The sequence below is a fragment of the Otolemur garnettii genome, unplaced genomic scaffold, assembly GCF_000181295.1.
Source record: "Otolemur garnettii isolate 467f Iridium unplaced genomic scaffold, OtoGar3 scaffold00001, whole genome shotgun sequence".
Lineage (NCBI taxonomy): Eukaryota > Metazoa > Chordata > Mammalia > Primates > Galagidae > Otolemur > Otolemur garnettii.
In genome coordinates, this window is record NW_003852396.1 from 63,259,988 (window position 1) to 63,277,029 (window position 17,042).

The window sequence follows — 17,042 nt, forward strand, 5'->3', positions numbered from 1 at the left end:
AACAAATTCTCAGCTTCTTTTATTGCTCTTTTTTTTTTTTTTTTGGAGGTGAATTAGTTATTTTTCATACAGCTAAGCAGCAAATAAACACAAAGCCTGGAACAGTGTTGAACGTTTTTTCCTTGTGGGAAATAAACAGGTACTGAATGCTTATGGCCTCCCCTTGGCACTCGGGAGTTACAGCAGTGAATGAGACAGAGGACCTGTTAGTGATCCGTGCTACGATGGACGTCAGTCTGAGCGAAATGAAATCGAGCACTTAGGTGGCAAAGGAAAGCCTCAGTGGGCAGGTTATGGTAAACTGAGTCTGGGATGACAAGATGAAGCCGGGTCTGTGATGACCTGTGGAAAGTGTTCCTGGTTGAGCCAATAGCTGGATTGAAGACCCTGCAGTGGAACAAGCTTGGTGGCCCAGCAACAAGAGGAAGGCCTGTGTGGCTAGAGGTGAAGCCAGACAAGCAGGGGGGGGTTCAGAGGCTGTGACAGTGCAGGCCCTGGGAGGGAACTGAATTCTACTCTCAGCACCATGGGAGGCCACTGAATTCTTTTTTAAGCATTTTTTTTTTTTTTTTTTAAAGACAGAGTATTACTCTGTTACCCTGGGTAGGGTGCCTGGGCATCATCACAGCTCACAGCAACCTCCAATTCTTGGGCTCAAGCGATTCTGTTGCCTCAGCGTCCCGAGTAAACTGGGACTACAGGGGCTTGTCGCAACACCTGGCTAATTCTCCTATTTTTGGCAGAGATGAGGTCTCCCTGTTGCTCAGGCTAGTCTCTTAAATCCTGAGCTCAGGTAATCCACCTGCCTTGGCCTTCCAAAATGCTAGGATTACAGGTGTGAGCCCTGGCCTCTTTCTTAAGCATTTGATGTGCTTTCTATTTTAAGAGATCAGTTCTGCCTGAGGGGAGCTGAGAAGCAGCAAGACCAGCTCACAGGCTCCTGCTGCAGCAGCTCAGCCCCCAAATTAATGGTGGAGGTGGAGCCAAGGGGGTGGATTCAGGACTTGAATTGCAGATAGAGTTGATGAAAACTGAGTCCAGGGTTAGCTGTGGGGAGGGTGTGAGGGGTTGAGGCTGACTTCTGAGTATTTGCTTTATAGGTTTCTCTTAATGTCAGGGTGAAGAAAATGATGTTTATAGGGGGGTTTGAACTTGTCTGGAACTTCTAAATATAATACTGTGTGATATCACAGGGGGGTTCATTCCCTGTTATTCATCATGTTCTCTGACTTGGAAGTGAGACCTCTCAAGCCAGGTGTTACCTTTCCTCTTTTCTTTTTTTTCTTTTCTTTTTTTTTGAGACAGGAGCCTCAAGCTGTCCCCCTGGGTAGAGTGCCATGGCATCACAGCTCACAGCAATCTCCAACTCCTGGGTTCAAGCGTGTCTCCTGCCTCAGCCTCCCGAGTATCTGGGACCACAGGCACCCGCCACAACGCCCGGCTATTTTTTGGTTGCAGCCATCATTGTTGTTTGGCAGGCCTGGGCTGAATTCGAACCCGCCACCTTGGGTGTACGTGGCTGGTGCCTTAGCCACTTGAGCCACAGATGCCGAGCCACCTTCCCTCTTTTCAAATTAAAACTGATGGATTATTTAATCCTACTATCCAATAGCCCAGCTCATTCTTCATCTCAGCATCTAAAAGAGGTTTTAAGCCAGTCATTTAAATATCACTGGTGCCCACAGCACATGGCCTAGATATAGAAATTACTTAATAAATGCCAGAAATGGAATCGAGTAGGGATTTAGGGCGATCATACTCAGTGAGGTCTTCAGTCCCGTGCGGCTCCATGAATTGTTAGTTAAGGACTGTTTGTTACTAGTCCAGGGCAAGAGAAGTTCAGAAATGAAGAGAAAACATTTTGAAACTTTTATAGCAATTTGAAATGGCTGTGACGCCCAAGCAGCATTTCATTTTTTCTAGTAATTTGCTTTTATTGCATTTAGTAAAATATCCATCTGAGATGAATTAGAAATTAAAAACAAGATAATACAAAACTGGTCTTTTGCTGCAGATAGCAAAAGAGAAGCACTGGTGGAGAGAATTATGCCATTGCCTTTCCAAGAGAGAAGGGACCATGTGGTGGCATCCCTGGGGCAGGTCAGAGGCATTTGTGGAGGGGACGGAGCTGGCTGCTGCTCTTTCCTCCTTCAGCTTGTTCCCATCACAGGTGGGTCACGGAGAGTCAGGACTATCCCGATGTGTGGAATCTCTGTGGGTATCTGAGACGTGGAAACAGAAAGCGAGTGGAGGAATTCCAGGCGTCCACACCATGGGGAAGAACACGGCTGAGCTTGACCAGGCAACAGAAAACTGTTAGAACTCTCTGACCAGAATGTTCTGAAAGCTGGCTCCTGATGGTTAATCTGAAATTGTTTTGCCATTTTGGAAAGCAGTCAACTTCAGAGTGGGGAGGCACTTCCCAGTCTATCTAGTTCCATCTCCTCATTTTACAGATGGAGTAACTGATAGCCTAAATACATCTTTGGAAAGAACCTTCCCCCCCACCCCCAGGGTTGAGCAGCCCAGGATAAAAGGGCCCTTGCTGAAGTTTTTTCACTTCAAACTGAGCTGAGGTGGTAGGTGGTTTCTCATGCTGCTTATTTTTCAGTGTTATGATTTCGATCAACTCTCTCCACAAATCCTCGTCTCTGAGAAATTGGAGCTTGTGAATCCATTTTTAGTATCTTGTTTTGACACAAACCAAAGTCTTGTTTAGTTGTAAATTCGGGCTGGAAAAATACAATTGCAGGCAGTAGCAGCCTCCCTCCGTGTACATCTGTCATTGGAAAGATTTGCCAAGAAACCTTCACGTGGTGCCTTTCAGGAGGAAACCAAGCAACATTATGATTGGTCGGCATCCTCTCCTTGTCCACTTCCAATGGGATTTTATGAATGTTTAATTGTTTTATCGGGGCTTTTCAGTTAGTGGGTAAGACAATGAGTTTGGGGTCAGAAAAAGCAGGGCTTGAGTTCAGCATAGATTAGTTGAGTGATTGTGTAAGTAACATAATCCCTGGAGGCTTAAGTTACTCATCTTTAGAGTGGAGGTAATACTACTTACTTTGCAGTGTGGTGACAGTTAAAAGGGGTGGTAGTGCCAGCACTTGGTGTGATCCTGGGTATACTGAGTACTCACAGAATAGTGGGTTGTTGTGGGCAGATGTTGTATCTGACAAGGGGAGTATCAAGTGACCAGGTTGGCTGTCTAGCAAAGTCCAGCACGAAGAGCACCTGTAACTCAGATGTAGCAATGGAATTTACTAGCTACTGAATGGAGCAAGGGGCCCCTGAGCTGGGAGGTACAGGTCCTCCAATGCCTTCATCTGCTGGGCAGGCTTCCTCCTAAGCAGGGAATTAGAAGTGATGACCCCCCGTTGCATCTGTGCCATTAGAGACTGAAGCCTGAGCTCCACGGCTGTGCATCTCCATCCCAGGGGTTCATCTGTGGGAAAGCGAGGGGTGGGTGTCCCCATGAAAAGCAGCCACAGTAGAGGAAACTGAGCAAGGTAGAAACATTAGAGGCAAGCAAATGAGGATGGAGATGCAGGTTCAGAATGGAGACAGAGGCTGGACCATTCAGTAACAGAGACAAAGTAGGGTTTCTAGGATAGCAGACGTCTATAGCCAGGATTCAGACCTGGTCTGAGGCTCAGAGTAGCACACCCATGTGCCACAGAAGGTAATCGTCCATCAAACAGAGCTGGGTGAGCACATCAAGCTACACCAAGATGCCTGGTTTTGAGCAAATTTCTCAGCCTTTCCATGCCTCATTTTTCTAAGGCTTAAACTATAATAATTCCACCTTGTAGCAATGTGGAAAGCCAAGAGAAGATCCCTAGCAAGTGTCTGGTGTGTGCTAGGAGGTAAAAATGCTAGCAGCTATTTTTATTTTAGTGGCTTTTCTGGTTCCTAAGGAATGCTAATTCTCTTGAGGTTGAGTAGCCCACAAAGATGTGTTCATGAGCGTCCTTCCTGAACGCCAATAAACAGAAGGCTTTCCTGAGACAAGCATTGAGAAAGCTGAGTTTAGAATAGTAAGGCCTTGAGATGCTCTAGAATAAAAAGCTTCTCTGGCCAAATCTTTAAAATATCTTATTTTGGAATTTCAAAGTTCACTTTAGAATATTAAAACTTCTACAAAATCCTGTAATAAAGAAAGATCTTTTTGCTTAACTTGGTGTGGAACATGTCCCAAGTTCACTGTCAATCTTCCTTCCTTCCTTCCTTCCTTCCTTCCTATTTCCCTCTCTCCCTCCTCTCTCTTCTTCCTATTTCCCAGAATGCCCTAAGATTTTGCTAGCTTTGAAAAAGGAACACTTTGAATAAAGCCTACTTTGAAGTCTGAATAATTCAACCCAGAGGCTCATTTAATGAAATCCCCATAGTCTTCAACATATTTAAGTGGGAAAAAAAATTGCCTAGAGAATATTCAGTCTTATTGTCAGTACTTCTGAAGAATAGCTTTCTTTTCTGTGGAATAGCTAGAACTGGGTTGGATTTTCTAGAATGGCCATTTCTCAAATTTTAATTTGCACGCACATTCTTTTGGGAACTTGTTAAAATACAGATCCTGATCCAGCAGGTACAGGGTGGGGCCTGCGATTATTCTAACAAGCTCCCTGGTCATGTGAATTAGAGAAGCTCATGTGGATCATGCCCATAATCTCAGCACTTGGGAGGCCAAGGCAAGAGGATCATTTGAGGCCAGGAATTGGAAATCAGCCTGGGCAATCTAGCAAGAATCTGTCTCTACAAAAAATTTAAAAAATTAGCCAGGCCTGGTGGCACATGCTTGAGGTTCCAGCGACTTGAGAGGCTGAGGCAGGAGGATTATTTGAGCCCAGGAGTTCAAGTTTGCAGTGAGCTATGATCGTGCCATTGCACTCCAGCTGAGGCAACAGGGTGAGACTCTGTCTCATGAAAGAGAGAAAGAGAAAGAGACTGATTCTTGAGTCTTCCCCTACATTTACTGAGTCAAAATATGTATACACCTTCACAAGATCCCCTTGGTGACTCGTAGGCACATAAAAGTTTGAGAAGCACTGGTCAGATCAGGATGTGCCAATCTCAGCTCTCTTGACATTTGGGGGTTGCTAATTTCTTGTTGTCAGGGCTGTCCCAGGCATTGGGGGATGTTTGACAGTGTCTCTATTTGTCAGCAGCATTCTCCTTCTAAATGTGACAACCCAGGATATTTCTAGAAATTGATAAGTGTGCCTTGAGGGGCAAAACTGACCAGAGAACCACTAGTCTACATCCATCAAACTGTCTGCTCTTTCTGTTTCTGGGCCATTCGGAGATATTTTAAAGGGGATAATCAAATGGTTATCATCCATGGTTCACGTCGCTGTTGCACATCAGAATCATCTGCAGAGATTTGCAGATTCTGACTCCTGAGGTTTGGAGGAAAGCGTAAGAACCTGCATTTTTAAAAATATAGGCAATAGTAACATTTAATCTATGCCAGCTACTATTCTAGGAACTTTCTGTACATTAAGTCATTTAATTTTCATGAAACCCTTTAAGCAGGTGCAGGTGTTATTTCTATTTCCCTGGGTAGGAAATCGAGCCTCAGAGTCACTTCTTGAGCTTACAGAGCTAGTAGTGGTGGTGCCTGGTTGGGGGAGGGAGGTGTCTGCCGAGTTAGCACTTGGGAACAGTGACACAGTGACCCTGAGGGTGGCTGGCACAGGGACCATATAGCCTGACTCTCTCTCCTTCTAGGTAGTTATCCATTTCGGCTCTCAGAAAGATTGGGCTAGTGTTGTTTTCAGAGTTGTGTCCTTGTGCCAGGATTAATTCATTCTTCATTTCATCTGGGCAGAGGAATACAGCTTGCCATTCAGGGCATTTTGACCTATTCCCCTTAAAAATCTGATAGAATTGATTGACTTCTCTTGATCTCCTCGTATTCCTCACTCTCCAAAGTCCTTGGTTTCTATCAGATAAGAGCTCCTATCTTGAGTTTCCAAATAAAATAAGGGATATGGAAACACTATGTACTAGCGACACTTTGTGAATGAAGAAATAGTCATTTTAAGAGATCTGGAGGGTTTACATGATCATCAGTCTAGGGTGGATAATTATCATTTATTTTCACCTCCCCTGCTACAGAATGATAATCTTAAAGCTAAGATTACAGTGGTGAGAGCCGAGTGTGGGCCATTATGAAAACAAGATGGAACTTTTAGAAGGCACTATGATGCAAGCTCCCTCACTCAGGTCCAGACATCAAGAGACCCCAGTTCCTATGAATATCTCCTGGAACTATTTCCAGGATCAAAGCTGTTAAAAAAGAATAAGAGCTGGCATAAGTTAACATTTACTGTATTTCAAACGTTGTTATCTTTTTAAACTATATTAACTCCTTTAGTCTTCCCAACAACCCAGTGGGGTAGGTACTTCTGTTACTAACATCTTACAAATGAGAAAATTCAGGTGCAGAAATGTTGTGTAACTTGTCCAAAGTCACACAGCTGCCAGGTGGCAGAGCCAGTATCCTGACTCAGGCACTCCGGTGCTAGAAACTGGGCTCTGAATCACTCTTACTGGCTTTTGTGTTTTTAATTTTTTTTTTTTTTTTGGCTGGGGCCGGGAACCCGCCACCTCTGGTATATGGGGCCGGTGTCCTACTTCTTGAGCCACAGGTGCTGCCCTCTTACCGGCTTTTGGCTGGGATTATATCAATTCACTGTGTGACTAGTTGGCCTTGTGCTAACCAGAGATTAACTGGACATTTTCTATGTCCTACATTAGTTTTCAAAAATGAGGAACAAAGGAATGTTAATAAACATCATCTGTATTACTGGTAAAATCTTTCAAAACACGGACTCCATGGACGTGTGGGGAAGCATACAATAAAAGGGACCCTTCCTTGTGAAGACACTGGGCGAACGTGTGTGATGACTGCTCATGGTACCATCATGTTGCTCCTGAGAGATTTCCATGTCAGAGTGAAACTCACTGGAGAGACTCAGGAGAAAAATTAAGGGGTCATAGCAGTGCTGGAGTTCAGAGATTTGAGACCAGAGAAATCTGTTAAGGATCCTGATTTGCAACCGAGGACACCGTGCTTGTCTACATAAGGCTCTTACTTGGTACTTGCCTGAGGGTACCAGTCTTCTTTATGGAGGGGAAGGTTGTAAGCAAACACTTTTTTTTGGAGAGAATTAGAGATGAACAAACATGCCTAGCAGTTTTTCCTCTCCACTGCTCTCTGCTTCTCAGAACTGCTAATGATCTTGTCCCTACCTGGACTATTAAAATACATAGCTCGAAGCTTTACTGAAAGAAAGAACAGGTTCGTACTCTTTTCACCTTCTTCTGAGTATTCAGGAGAAACTCTGCCAGAGGTTCCAGGAACACTGCCTGCCCCCTAACAAATTCACTACCAAAGAGTCCCATAGTCCCCCCACAGCCTGGGAGCGATTTCAGTGGGAAGTGTGATCTTCATTGAAGAAGTATTTCAAAACTCTGCTGAGTTGAGATTATTTTGGCAAACTCATTCTGTTAGCCTCCCCATTTAAAACCTTAAAAAAAGATATGAAAATCAATTAACTTCACACATGAAAAAATTCCTCGTATGTTTAATCTTCCTTTATATAATTTCTTGATTATGTTTGGAAGTAAATTGCCTTGATTATACCTTGGATGGGAAGGAATGTCTTTTAATTAATTTGAAACACACTGCAGCGATGCTGATTTCTACCGCAGAATGATAAATTGGGTTGAAAGCAGTAAGTCTCTCTGATAGGAATAAGCCGCAGTTGAGGTTTTTATTTTTATTTTTGGCTGAATGGCAAACTCAGAGCTCTGCTCTCTTAAAGGGACAAACTGAAGGATTTGTGTCTTCTTTGAAAGTTAGGCTGGGTTTTATTGGCTTTTGCTTGCTGGGTAATATATGTGATTATTTTGCCAACCTCTCCTGTTTTCTTTTCATTCTGTCTTTTTAGTTTTATTTTTTAAAACAAATAACCAAGGTCATAGACTGAGATGCTGGCATAAACAAAGCTAAGAATGCTGATATATTTGAACAACAGAGATGAATAGAACAATTCCATAGCAATATCTGTGGCTACTCTTTGCTGAGGCTATCATTTCATTTAATTTTAACTCACTTTTCAGGTGAGGAAACTTCCCTGAGAGATTAAATAACCCAAGAAGGTCACACTGTTACTTACTTTCTTTTTTTTTTTTCCGTTTTGATTGAGTTGTATCTTTTTATTATTGAGTTGTAAAAATTCTTTATATATTTGAGATGCAAGTTCCTTATCAGATAATTTGCAAATATTTTCTGATTTTGTGATCTGTCTTTGTACTTTCTTTTTTAAATTTAATTTAATTTTATTTATTAAATCATAGCTGTGTTCATTAATGCAATCATGGGGTACAGTGTGGTGTTTTCATATATAATTTGAAATATTTTCATCAAACTGGTTAACATAGCCTTCATGTCATTTTCTTAGTTATTGTGTTAAGACGTTTATGTTCTACTTTTAGAAAGATTCACTTGTACCCTTGTAAGATAAACCATAGAGATGATCCCACCAATCACCCTCCCTCCACCCATCTACCCCCCCATCCCCTCCCTCCCCTCCCCTCCTCCTCCCTCCTCCCCATATTCTTAGGCTATAATATGAAAGCTATAAATTAGCTTCATCACTTTCTTTCTTTCTTTCTTTTTTGAGACAGAGCCTCAAGCTGTACCCCTGGGTAGAGTGCTGTGGCATCACAGCTCACAGCAACCTCCAACTCCTGGGCTCAAGTGAGTCTCCTGCCTCTGCCTCCTAAATAGCTGGGACCACAGGTGCCTGCCACAATGCCTGGCTATTTTTTGGTTGCAGCCATCATTGTTGTTTGGTGGGCCCAGGCTGGATTCAAACCCATCACCTTAGGTGTATGTGGCTGGTGCCTTAGCCACTTGAGCCACAGGTGCTGAGCCCACGCTGTTGGGCCCACTTTCAATGGTTAAGCCCGGAGGCAAAGCCAGATCTGTTTGACTTTGTTCTACGCTCTTAATTGCTCAGATGAACTACTTCCTCTGTGGCTCTTAGGAATTTGGGGGCTTCTTGGGATTCTTTCTCTTTCCCATTCCCTCCCATTCCCTCTTCTTCCTCTATACAAAACTGCACAGCACACAAAGCTTTTTAGTTCTCTTAAAAAAAAACCCAACTGGCAGGATGTTTACTCTAATAGGTGGCCTGCCTGCGAGGTTTACAGCAGGTACCAGATAGATTCCTGTTTCTTCAGTTCATTAATCATCATAGCATGACTATGTTTGAAGTTAGGGTGGGTAAAAGATTTAAAGCACTAAAAATTAGCATTAGTCTTTGTTTAGGAGGCTGTTATTTTTTGATTTTTGATTTTATTTATTTTTTATTGTTTGGGATTTATTGAGGGTGCCAAGAATTAGATTATACTGATTGCAAAAGTCCCTGTTATAGTCATGGCCTGCCCCGAAGATGTGTGCCATACATTGAGACCCGCCAACTCCCTTCCTCCTCCCCTATCCCTGTTCCCTCATTCTCCTACCCCCCACCTTGTATCAGATCATCTACTGCCTTCATATTAGAATTGAGTGCATTGGGTTCTTGCTTCTCCATTCTTGTGATGCTTTACTAAGAAGAATGTGTTCCACTTCCATCCAGGTTAATACAAAAGTTGTAAAGCCTCCATCTTTTTTAAAGGCTGAATAATATTCCATGGTATATATATATACCACAGCTTGTTAATCCATTCCTGGGTTGGTGGGAATTTAGGCTGTTTCCACATTTTGAGGAGGCCATTATTTATTATGGCGGCATTCTTCAAATGTAAATGAAAGTAGGGGAAGTACTTATTTCTGGAATTTACAATACATTGTGTGATTAAAAAAAATCAAGATTCTCAATGAACAAAATCTTTAAGTATTTTGCTAACAGAAATGCAGGAGATCATATAGATGAAATAAGATGATGGATTTTTTTTATTTTAATTGTTGGGGATTCATTGAGGGTATAAGAAACCAGTTTACACTGATTGCATTTATTAGGTAAAGTCCCTCTTACAATCATGTCTTGCCTCCCAAAAGTGTGGCAGACACCAAGACACCACCCCCCTCCCTCGTTCCCTCTCTCTGCTCTTCCTTTCCCCCATCCCTCCCTCCTTCTTTCTGTCTCTGCTCTTCCCTTCCCCCAACCTCCACCATGTATTAGGTCATTAATTGTCTTCATATCAAAATTGAGTACATAGGATTCATGCTTCTCCATTCTTGTGATGTTTTACTAAGAATAATGTGTTCTACTTCCATCCAGGTTAAAACAAAGGCTGTAAAGTCTTCATTTTTTTAATGGCCAAATAATATTTCATGGTGTACATATATCACAGGTTGTTAATTCATTCCAGGGTTGGTGGGCATTTAGGCTATTTCCACATTTTGGCAATTGTAAATTGAGCTGCGATAAATAGTCTAGTGCAAGAGTCCTTATGATAAAAGGATTTTTTTCCTTCTGGGTAGATGCCCAGTAATGGGATTGCAGGATCAAATGGGAGGTCTAGCTTGGGTTCTTCGAGGGTTCTCCATACTTCCTTCCAAAATGGTTATATTAGTTTGGAGTCCCACCAGTAGTGTAAAAGTGTTTCCTTCTCTCCATATCTATACCAGCATCTGTAGTTTTGAGATTTTGTGATGTGGGCCATTCTCACTGTGGTTAGATGGTATCTCAGGGTGGTTTTGATTTGCATTTATCTAGTAATTAGAGATGATGAGCATTTTTTCATGTGTTTGTTTGCCATTCGTCTGTCGTCTTTAGAGAAGGTTCTATTCATGTCTCTTGCCCATTGATATATGGGATTGTTGACTTTTTTCATGTGTATTAATTTGAGTTTTCTATAGATTCTAGTTTTCAAGCTTTTGTCTGATTCAAAATATGCAAATATCCTTTCCCATCATGTAGGTTGTCTATTTGCTTTGGTTGTTGTCTCCTTAGCTGTACAGAAGCTTTTCAGTTTAAGTAAGTCCCATTTGTTTATTTTTGTTGTTGAAATTGTCATGGCAGTCCTCCTCATGAACTCTTTCCCCAGGCCAGTATCTTCCAGTGTTTTTCTTATGCTTTCTTTGAGAATTTTTATTGTTTCATGCCTTAAATTTAAGTCCTTTATCCATCTTGAATCAATTTTTGTGAGTAGAGAAAGGTGTGGGTCCCATTTCAGCCTTTTATGTGTGGATATCCAGTTCTCCCAGCACCATTTGTTGAATAGGGAGTCTTTCCCGCAAGGAATGTTCTTGTTTGGTTTATCGAAGATTAGGTGGTTGTAAGATGTTAGTTTCATTTCCTGGTTTTCTATTCAATTCCAAATGTCTATGTCTCTGTTTTTGTGCCAGTACCATGCTGTCTTGACCACTATGGCTTTGTAGTACGTAGCCTAAAATCTGGTATGCTGTTGTCCCTAGCTTTGTTTTTATTACTAAGAACTGCCTTAGCTATATGGGTTTTTTTCTGGTTCCATACAAAATGCAGAATCATTTTTTCCAAGTCTTGAAAGTACGATATTGGTATTTTAATAGGGATGGCATTGAATTGGTAGATTGTTTTGGGAATTATAGACGTTTTAACAATGTTGATTCTTCCTAGCCATGAGCATGGTATGTTCTTCCATTTGTTAATATCCTCTGCTATTTCCTTTCTTAGGATTTCATAATTTTCTTTATAGAGGTCCTTAACCTCTTTTGTTAGGTATATTCCTAGATATTTCATTTTCCTTGAAGCTATGGTGAAGGGAGTTGTGTCCTTAATTATTCTCTCATCTTGACTGTTATTGCCGTATACAAGGCTACTTAATTGTGGACATTGATTTTATATCCTGAGACATTACTATATTTTTTGATGACTTCTAGGAATCTTGTGGTGGAGTCTTTGGGGTTCTCGAAGTATAAGATCATATCATCAGCAAAGAGGGAGAGTTTGACCTCTTTAGTTCTCATTTGAATGCCCTTTATTTCCTTGTCTTGCCTAATTGGCTATAGCTTCCAGCACTATGTTGAATAGTAATGGTGACAGAGGATAACCTTGTCTGGTTCCAATTCTAAGAGGAAAAGCTTTCAGTTTTACTAAGGTGGTGGATTTATATGATATTATGAAAGAGACCCATTTCTTTTACTTGTTGTTTCCTGACTTCTTGAAAATCACTGGGAAAGCCCTGAACTTTCTTTCTAAACAGAGGAGCCACAGTTTCAAACGAAGTCTCTTTCCATCAGAGAAAAGATTTATAAATGACAGGAGGGCCTGGGGACATGCGCTTATGCCTTATGTTTGCTATACTTTGGGACATATTGAAAAGATGTTTAAACATCTTATAAAACCTGTAATTGATTAATACATGAGTTGTATAATCCTAATTTCTCAGTGGGAGAAACCAGGCCTATAGTAATTGTGTTAAAGATTATTCAGAATATTTCAGAGTTTATCTTTCCTTTCTGATATTTAATTTCTATTCAGTTTTATTTTAATCCAAGATAACGAAATACCATTCAGATGGATTTAGTTCTTATTTGAAATCCATGGCATAATATTAAAATATTTTAAAAGCACATGTAATAAATATCCCATACCAAAAATTTGGAACACATGCATTTGTGCACAAAAAGCACAAAGAAACAAAACCCTCCTGCTAATCCAGAAAACCTCTCTAACAAACATAGAAAAAAAAAAGACGAGACTTTGGTTATGGAAAAAATATTAAACTAGAATTAAACACATCATAGGCAATCCATTAAGCAATTGTAAAGACAGAAATCTCACCCTTTTACATAGTCAAACAGTTAACACCCCTCTGCAAACAATAAGTAGCCTTTAAGTAAGAGGACTTGGCAGCACTGCTTGTTACATACAATTTGTAATTTGGATTCAGACATCAACTGAAGCTGGGCTCCCAAGAAACAGGGAGAGAGTGGCCCAACCTTCCTTGAGGGTTCTGTTTCAAAGAGATGGCTCCCAGGTTCTTGAGGAGATCTTCTTGGGCTGTAAAACTGGCAAGAAGCTTATTTTAGCTTTTAAAAAGATTTGCATACATTTCAAAGAGGGAGAGGAAGAGCTTACACTTACTACCTTTCTAAGATAAATGCTCAAAGAAAAGGGTGTGGGGAAGGTCTCTTTCTCTTTCCTTTGCAGCAGAGAGAACTGAATTTTTTTCTTACTTATGATTTGTATTGGCTTTTATACCACCAGTATCAGCATCACTGAGGAGTGTTGAGATGCAACGGTATGGGATCCCAACCCAGACCTCCTGAACCAGAAACTCTGGGGATAAGGCCCAGCCACTTGTGTTTTAGTAATCTCCCAGGTGATGCTGAAGTTTGAGAATCTTTGTAAGAGGCCTGTTAAAGGATTTATCTGGTCAAGGCAAAACATTTTATTTTACTTAATAGTTATCTGAGTTTGCATTAGATTGATAGGTGCTCTGTTAGCATGTGTTACTGTCAATCAGATGGCAAGAAATTATGACACCAGACATGAAGATCTTAGAGGAACCTCAGTTTAGCCAAGAGAGCAAGATCTTAACAACTTGCATAACAGAAGGGAACAAAAGCACTAGTATTATATATACAGAGGTGCCAAACAATGTATACACATTTTAAGAAAGGAAAAAACTTTATTCATTTGTTCATGAAGTCAAACATCATTCACCTTTGACTTCTGCAATTACATGGGATACAAGATACAATATACAAGATAACATACTTTTTCAGTATATATTAAGTATTACAATTTTATGGCAGTTTTTTCTTTTCTTAAAATGCGTATACCTGTTTTGAATGTATGTTAATTTGTCTCTAGAGTGCATTCTCTAAAATTTAATACAATATTCAGGGTGGCCAATATTTAAATTGCACATAAACTTTATGGCCATCCAGTACTTGGAATTTACTGGTTTTCTGGCAAATCACAAAATATCAAAAGTATGTAAAGCCATAAAAGCCAAACTCAAGAGAAATGAGTCCATTGAGCTATTTTCTCATGTGGACTTCTAAAGTCACTTGGCCTTTTCTCTACCTTGGACCAAATCTATCTTTTGTTAGTGATTCTCAATTTTGGATGCCAATTGGAATTAGCAGATGATATGTATTTAGACAAATATCTCAATGGAGTCTTGGAAGGCAGTGAGCAAGGAGGAAATGATAATTCTTCTGGAATTCTCCAGGCACTCTGGGCCTTGAGCTCCAGTGGGGGCCAGGGCCTGCTGTAGGCCCCAGAAAGGAGAGAGCTACAGAGCCCCAGCTAATGATATAGGCATGAGCAACAAGATAAGTTATTTGAACTAGTTTGTAATTTTCTTGTTGAGGAAGTCTGCCTTGAGAAAATAGTTTTTATACGCAGATTTGACCCTTTCTGAAACATTTGTGATAAAAACAAGCCATCTTCTGGAAGTCTGCGTAATGCAGAGCTGGAGGAATTTGACTTCTTAGGAGCACTAACTGTTCCTGTGGGAGCCCCTTCCTGATGTGTCCTGGAAGACAGGCCCATCTATATTCAACATTCCTCTCCCTGAGGACAATGCTTCCTGCTGGCAGGAGCACATGGATGCTGTGGTTCAAACGACACAAAAGTTTGAAAAATGCTCATCCTCCCTAATAATCAGAGAAATGCAGATCAAAACCACTTTAAGATATCACCTAAACCCAGTAAGAATGGCTCACATCAAAAGGTCCCAAAGCAACAGATGCTGGCGTGGGTGTGGAGGGAAGGGAACACTCATGCCCTGTTGCTGGGACTGAAATCTAGTTCAGCTTCTATGGACGTATGGAGAGTCATCACAGAACTAAAAGCAGACCTACCATTTGATCCTGCACTCTCATTACTAGTATCTGCCCCAAATTAAAAAACATAGTTTACCATAAGGGCATTTGCACTTGAATGTTTATAGCAGCACAATTCACAATCATGGATGGGTAGAAATAACCCAAGTGCCCTTCAACACACGAATGGATTAATAAATTGTAGTATATGTATTCCATGGACTACTATTCAGCTATAAAAAAGATGGAGATGTTGTATCTTTTGAACAACCCGGATAGCTTTGGAGAATATTCTTCTTAGCAAAGTAGCACAGGATTGGAAAACTAAGCATCATGTGTACTCAGTTCCAATTTGAAACTAGAATATGAACAAATTTATGCTCATATGGGAGAAAAACTAAATTAAATTCAAACGGAAGGAGGGAGGGATGTGATGAGTGAGTTCCCAGCTAACGGGTATATTGCATGGATACATAGCGCTCCTCCAGTGGGAAGGACACAGCTACAAAATCTTACCAAAGCAATTTATGTAATCTAAGTGTATGTAGCCTCCTATCAACCTGGGAGGTGGGGAACGATGCAAAGGGAGGAGAATCTGGGCAAGGAAAACAAGTGTGAGGGGCTCCAGGTGCAAGATCTGGAGACGGGATACTCAAGATGGGGTTGGCAGGGATCCAGACCCTTCACAAGGTGATGACAGGGGAGCCCCAGGAACAGGAGTTTGGCAGAGTCAGAGTCAGCGTTACTTGGGGGCAGCTTCTGAAACAGTAAGATCAACTTACTGCAGACCTGGACTCCACAGACAGATCTGTCTTTGCTCTTTTCAAGGAATTTGAAAAACAGAAGGCGATTAAAGGCTGTGGAGAGCATGAAGAACAGCTGAACAGTGGGTTGAGAGTTGCGTGGTGACATTGTGACGGTGTATAACATGCCCCCAAATGGAACTTTACCCTGGAATTGAGAACAACATAACCTAAATATTGTACCCTTGTACCCTCATATTAATTTGAATAAAGTTTGAAAGAAAGGAGAATTGCATGGTGAGAATCCTAAAGGAAGGCCAGAGATACGGTGGGAAGCCAAAATATGCCTCCCCAGTCCTGAAAGTTTACACAGAAGAAAATTGCACAGGTCTGGAGCAGTGGAGGCCTTCCCGGCCAGCTGATAAGCACAGATGTGGTTCCCCTACATCTGTAAGAAACCACGGAGCAAGAGACTGAGGACAACCATGACAGTCTGTGACGATCTGATCTCAGAGGTGGAAAAATCCGATGTGAGCCACGGACTGGCGACCTTCTCTTCTTCCTCCCGTCTGTCTGCCTGCCTGCTCCTGTCCATGAGCAGTTCTCCTACACTTTCTTCTTGTTTCACTTTTTTTTTCCCTTTGGGTGGAAATCTAAGTGATTTTAAAATGAGATATTTATAGAAAACTACGTTTAAGAAATGTTTTGATTTCTGAATGTTACTCTTCATGCTCTATTTGGCTTATTGAATGTTGATACTGATCTTTAAATAAAAGAGCACAAAGAAACACCACATGCCACCTAAAGTAAAACACTGGCAATACTTTGTTCTAGGTCCTTTTTTTTTTTTTTAATTAAATCATCCTTGTGTACATTAATGCAGTCATGGGGTACAGTGTGCTGGTTTTATACACAATTTGAAATATTTTCATCAAACTTATTAACATAGCCTTTGCAGCATTTTCTTAGTTATTGTGTTGAGACATTTATATTTCACATTTAGTAAGTTTCACATGTACCCTTGTAAGATACACCGTAGGTGTGGTCCCACCAATCATCCTCCCTCCATCCAGGGCCTTTTAAATCTCTGTATGTGAATTGACTTTTTTTCTTAAATGACATCTACCATTCTCTTAAAGGGAATTACTGGAATGCATCCAGACATGTAAAAATTATCTGATGTCAGATTTATTTTATAGTAGAATATACTTCCCATATAGAAGGCTGCATAGGAAGGAGACGTTTTGCACAATCTTAATTAGTGGATGTTTGTTTGGTAAAGTCTTATGTGACCCATGAAGTAATGAAAATGATGACAGGCACACACTGCATATGCAAAACTGAGACCCTGTGGGTGTCCTCATCCCCTCTGCTGATGCCCCAGGGGGTGACTGGGCCCGGCAGCAGGGCTGTCCGTGGCCACGAGTGTGCAGCAGCTGTCGGCTTTCTCTTGCTTCAGTGCTTTCCCTGCAAGCAGCAGAGATTAAAAATAAATAAATAAAGCTTCCCAATAGCGGAGGAGG